Source organism: Miscanthus floridulus, chromosome 9 (genome assembly GCF_019320115.1).
Source record: "Miscanthus floridulus cultivar M001 chromosome 9, ASM1932011v1, whole genome shotgun sequence".
Classification (NCBI taxonomy): domain Eukaryota; kingdom Viridiplantae; phylum Streptophyta; class Magnoliopsida; order Poales; family Poaceae; genus Miscanthus; species Miscanthus floridulus.
In genome coordinates, this window is record NC_089588.1 from 130,507,852 (window position 1) to 130,513,677 (window position 5,826).

A 5,826-nucleotide genomic window follows, 5' to 3' on the forward strand; every position below is an offset into this window, starting at 1 on the left:
ATGCGAAATACACTCGGCAAAGAAGCCATGTGGCAAAAATCTATGCATTCTGGGCCTAAAATGACCATCTTTGCCGAGTGTCACTGTGACACTCGGCAAAGAGGCCAAAATCTAGGCCTAGAATGGCCAGTCTTTGCCGAGTGTCCGGGATGTGACACTCGGCAAATAAGTCATGTTTGCCGAGTGTTAGGGCCGGGACACTTGGCAAAGAAAGGCATGTTTGCTGAGTGTCAGGGCCGGGGCATTCGGCAAACAAGGGCATGTTTGCCGAGTGCCAAGGCCGTTAGGCACTCAGCAAACAAGGGCATGTTTGCCGAGTGCCAAGGCCGTTAGACACTCGGCAAACAAGGGCATGTTTGTCGAGTGCCAAGGCCGTTAGACACTCGACAAATGCGCCGTAACCGTGTCCGCGCCGTCACATTGCATTTTTTTGCCGAGCGTCAGTTTTAGCACTCGGCAAAGTCTTTTCCAAGTGCCCGATAAAAAACACTCGGCAAAGAAACTTTTGCCGGTAATGTGTACGCCGTGTGCTGTTTGCCGAGTGTAACACTCGACAAAGCCTTTGTCCAGTGTTTTTTGCTCTTCGCCGTGTGCCGTGGACACACGGCAAACCTGGGCATTCCGGTAGTGAAAGCCACTCGCTGATGACAACGAGATCTAGTAGCCACTGAAAGAATATGGGCTGGGGGAATCCTCTAAGGAACACAGGCTTGCTTCTTCACCATCAGAACAAAGTGTTGAAAATATCGGGCCTTGCTGTCGAATAGACCAAAAGAAGATGCCGAAATCATCGCATCTAAAGTCAGCCAACTCCTAGGCAAGATAAACACATCAACTGCCAATATCTGAAAAGAACCAACAAATCTGACTAACCATGCACTCACTGGCCCTTCGACGACGCCAGATCGAACGTCGTCCCGGTTGGGTTTAGTCCCGGTTTTCCAACCGGGACTGCCAATCTAGAACTAGAGGCGCTCATCAACCTAAAAATTACTAAGTATATTCCCTTTTCTAGAATGGAGTACGAATTATATATTTATTAAAAGTGTCTGTATGCGTATGCATGCACCCTAGCGCTCAACATACATTTCATTGCAGGGGCGAAGATGCGATCGTATAGCTTGGACACATACGTATTATTATAGTAACATCATGCTTGGCCGCCCCCACGTCAGCACCTACCCTAGCTTGGACACAAGTGGCAGATGGAACAACCTGCATTCGTATAATAAAGCGACCTTGACTCGACTTGTGCTAGCTAAAAGCATATATATGGTCCGCTTTTTCCAGTTAGGCACATACATGATTAGTGTCTTCGTGCAAGAGCTAGTTTCATCTTCAGAAAGAAATTAAAAACTGATGAAGATTCCAGTTATGAGTAGTTTAATCACTAGTGTGTGTCGCTCTTGTGCGTGGTCCAGTAACCGATGACGTCAAAGGCTGGGGCGTCGTCATCGCTTGTCAATAAATTAATGAGGACATCACTCCCTCTGTCTCGAAAACCTCAATGTTCTACATCGAATTATTCCTAATCAAACTATCTCGTGTTTGACTAAATTTGGAATGACAAGTTTCCTATTCCATGCTAACGGCACTTGACGAATCCACTAGTATCAATCATATTGCTTTTTTTTCTGGTCGGCGGCACATGGTGGAGAGCCTTGCTCGCAGTTCAAGGCATATGCTTTAGCCCACAAGGGCAAGGCGACCGCCGACGTCGCCTACAATCCGGATGACCCGCCCTCGGCCTACAGAAACGAGTCCGTCCATGGTCGCCTCGAAGGATACACCAAGATGGCAATGGCGGTCCATGGCCCCAGAGTACGATCTGAGCGCCCATGACCTTGATGGAGAAGTGGTCATGAGGGCCGGAGGATGTAAGAAGCATTGCCAGTTCTGGATTGGCGATGGCACAATCGACATGGCCAGTACTCCCACTCTCTCCCAGCTTCGAGCACGGAGCATGAGTTCCAGCCCGGCGATACACCAACGGTGGGACTCTACACGGTTCCAGATGGAGGCACTCCAGGTTATTTCTGTTTTATTCATCGTTCATTGATTTTTACATACTTTTACATTGCATTTTAACATTGGGATCAAATATTGTAGGCCCAGCTGGAACAAGAAACGAGGCTACGGGAGGAGCTAGCGGTGACGATGGAGGTAGAGCGGCAGACGATGGATGCTGAGCGAGCCCAGCTGTTTGAAATGATGTGGGGTGTTTACGCAGCAGTCGGTCAACCTTCGACACCGATGCCGGTCGCTCCTCCTCAACCTGCTCCAAATACTGTTTCCGGCACTGTGAGTCACTTCACAACCATATAATCATCGTTTCTGGTTTATGCAGAATCAATCTTTGCTCCATTGTGATGTGCGTATGTTTCTAGTTTCTAATTTCTAGTTTGTAGTTAACCTTGTAATCACTGTTTCATTCTCAATCACTGTAACTTTGCTATTTTTAGTTTCCGCAGAATTAATCACTATTTCTAGTTGCTTGTTTATTTCTAATACTTGTATGTTTCGTTCTCAATCACTGTGAATGATTTATCTCTTCTCCTTTGTGCAGAATCAATCCGCGGCATCGAATGAGCCTTATGACCGACCGTGGTCACATTGGTCACCGTGGTCATAGTGACTATGTTTATTTGCATTTCTGATGAGTCTGGAGAGCGACTATGATCAAACCAACAAACCTACATGTGATTTGAAGTTTATTTGCATTTGTGATTGTGAGCTTCATTTGCATATGTGATGTTTTGTCGATATATCTATATGAACTGCATGTGATGCTTATTGTGAACTATATGTGGTGGATGTAATGTTTATTTGAGTGTGGTACGTTATATGTGACCGAACCAAATAAAATGGATATATATGGTAGCTTTGCCGAGTGTTACACTCGGCAAAAGGGCTATTTGCCGAGTGCCATGCGAAATACACTCGGCAAAGAAGCCATGTGGCAAAAATCTATGCATTCTGGGCCTAAAATGACCATCTTTGCCGAGTGTCACTGTGACACTCGGCAAAGAGGCCAAAATCTAGGCCTAGAATGGCCAGTCTTTGCCGAGTGTCCGGGATGTGACACTCGGCAAATAAGTCATGTTTGCCGAGTGTTAGGGCCGGGACACTTGGCAAAGAAAGGCATGTTTGCTGAGTGTCAGGGCCGGGGCATTCGGCAAACAAGGGCATGTTTGCCGAGTGCCAAGGCCGTTAGGCACTCAGCAAACAAGGGCATGTTTGCCGAGTGCCAAGGCCGTTAGACACTCGGCAAACAAGGGCATGTTTGTCGAGTGCCAAGGCCGTTAGACACTCGACAAATGCGCCGTAACCGTGTCCGCGCCGTCACATTGCATTTTTTTTGCCGAGCGTCAGTTTTAGCACTCGGCAAAGTCTTTTCCAAGTGCCCGATAAAAAACACTCGGCAAAGAAACTTTTGCCGGTAATGTGTACGCCGTGTGCTGTTTGCCGAGTGTAACACTCGACAAAGCCTTTGTCCAGTGTTTTTTTGCTCTTCGCCGTGTGCCGTGGACACACGGCAAACCTGGGCATTCCGGTAGTGAAAGCCACTCGCTGATGACAACGAGATCTAGTAGCCACTGAAAGAATATGGGCTGGGGGAATCCTCTAAGGAACACAGGCTTGCTTCTTCACCATCAGAACAAAGTGTTGAAAATATCGGGCCTTGCTGTCGAATAGACCAAAAGAAGATGCCGAAATCATCGCATCTAAAGTCAGCCAACTCCTAGGCAAGATAAACACATCAACTGCCAATATCTGAAAAGAACCAACAAATCTGACTAACCATGCACTCACTGGCCCTTCGACGACGCCAGATCGAACGTCGTCCCGGTTGGGTTTAGTCCCGGTTTTCCAACCGGGACTGCCAATCTAGAACTAGAGGCGCTCATCAACCTAAAAATTACTAAGTATATTCCCTTTTCTAGAATGGAGTACGAATTATATATTTATTAAAAGTGTCTGTATGCGTATGCATGCACCCTAGCGCTCAACATACATTTCATTGCAGGGGCGAAGATGCGATCGTATAGCTTGGACACATACGTATTATTATAGTAACATCATGCTTGGCCGCCCCCACGTCAGCACCTACCCTAGCTTGGACACAAGTGGCAGATGGAACAACCTGCATTCGTATAATAAAGCGACCTTGACTCGACTTGTGCTAGCTAAAAGCATATATATGGTCCGCTTTTTCCAGTTAGGCACATACATGATTAGTGTCTTCGTGCAAGAGCTAGTTTCATCTTCAGAAAGAAATTAAAAACTGATGAAGATTCCAGTTATGAGTAGTTTAATCACTAGTGTGTGTCGCTCTTGTGCGTGGTCCAGTAACCGATGACGTCAAAGGCTGGGGCGTCGTCATCGCTTGTCAATAAATTAATGAGGACATCACTCCCTCTGTCTCGAAAACCTCAATGTTCTACATCGAATTATTCCTAATCAAACTATCTCGTGTTTGACTAAATTTGGAATGACAAGTTTCCTATTCCATGCTAACGGCACTTGACGAATCCACTAGTATCAATCATATTGCTTTTTTTTCTGGTCGGCGGCACATGGTGGAGAGCCTTGCTCGCAGTTCAAGGCATATGCTTTAGCCCACAAGGGCAAGGCGACCGCCGACGTCGCCTACAATCCGGATGACCCGCCCTCGGCCTACAGAAACGAGTCCGTCCATGGTCGCCTCGAAGGATACACCTAGATGGCAATGGCGGTCCATGGCCCCAGAGTACGATCTGAGCGCCCATGACCTTGATGGAGAAGTGGTCATGAGGGCCGGAGGATGTAAGAAGCATTGCCAGTTCTGGATTGGCGATGGCACAATCGACATGGCCAGTACTCCCACTCTCTCCCAGCTTCGAGCACGGAGCATGAGTTCCAGCCCGGCGATACACCAACGGTGGGACTCTACACGGTTCCAGATGGAGGCACTCCAGGTTATTTCTGTTTTATTCATCGTTCATTGATTTTTACATACTTTTACATTGCATTTTAACATTGGGATCAAATATTGTAGGCCCAGCTGGAACAAGAAACGAGGCTACGGGAGGAGCTAGCGGTGACGATGGAGGTAGAGCGGCAGACGATGGATGCTGAGCGAGCCCAGCTGTTTGAAATGATGTGGGGTGTTTACGCAGCAGTCGGTCAACCTTCGACACCGATGCCGGTCGCTCCTCCTCAACCTGCTCCAAATACTGTTTCCGGCACTGTGAGTCACTTCACAACCATATAATCATCGTTTCTGGTTTATGCAGAATCAATCTTTGCTCCATTGTGATGTGCGTATGTTTCTAGTTTCTAATTTCTAGTTTGTAGTTAACCTTGTAATCACTGTTTCATTCTCAATCACTGTAACTTTGCTATTTTTAGTTTCCGCAGAATTAATCACTATTTCTAGTTGCTTGTTTATTTCTAATACTTGTATGTTTCGTTCTCAATCACTGTGAATGATTTATCTCTTCTCCTTTGTGCAGAATCAATCCGCGGCATCGAATGAGCCTTATGACCGACCGTGGTCACATTGGTCACCGTGGTCATAGTGACTATGTTTATTTGCATTTCTGATGAGTCTGGAGAGCGACTATGATCAAACCAACAAACCTACATGTGATTTGAAGTTTATTTGCATTTGTGATTGTGAGCTTCATTTGCATATGTGATGTTTTGTCGATATATCTATATGAACTGCATGTGATGCTTATTGTGAACTATATGTGGTGGATGTAATGTTTATTTGAGTGATGTACGTTATATGTGACCGAACCAAATAAAATGGATATATATGGTAGCTTTGCCGAGTGTTAC

The 5,826-nt window shown here is 46.3% G+C and overlaps 2 long non-coding RNA genes across 2 annotated transcripts; both read left to right on the forward strand.

Moving 5' to 3' along the window:
• Window positions 1-1,944: 1,944 nt before the first annotated feature.
• Window positions 1,945-2,693, forward strand: LOC136484412 (uncharacterized). The gene is made up of 3 exons (XR_010765935.1): window positions 1,945-2,029; window positions 2,110-2,301; window positions 2,567-2,693. It is a non-coding gene; the product is annotated as an uncharacterized lncRNA (long non-coding RNA).
• Window positions 2,694-4,836: 2,143 nt separating this feature from the next.
• Window positions 4,837-5,622, forward strand: LOC136484408 (uncharacterized). Its single transcript, XR_010765932.1, has 3 exons — window positions 4,837-4,958; window positions 5,039-5,230; window positions 5,496-5,622. It is a non-coding gene; the product is annotated as an uncharacterized lncRNA (long non-coding RNA).
• Window positions 5,623-5,826: the final 204 nt, after the last annotated feature.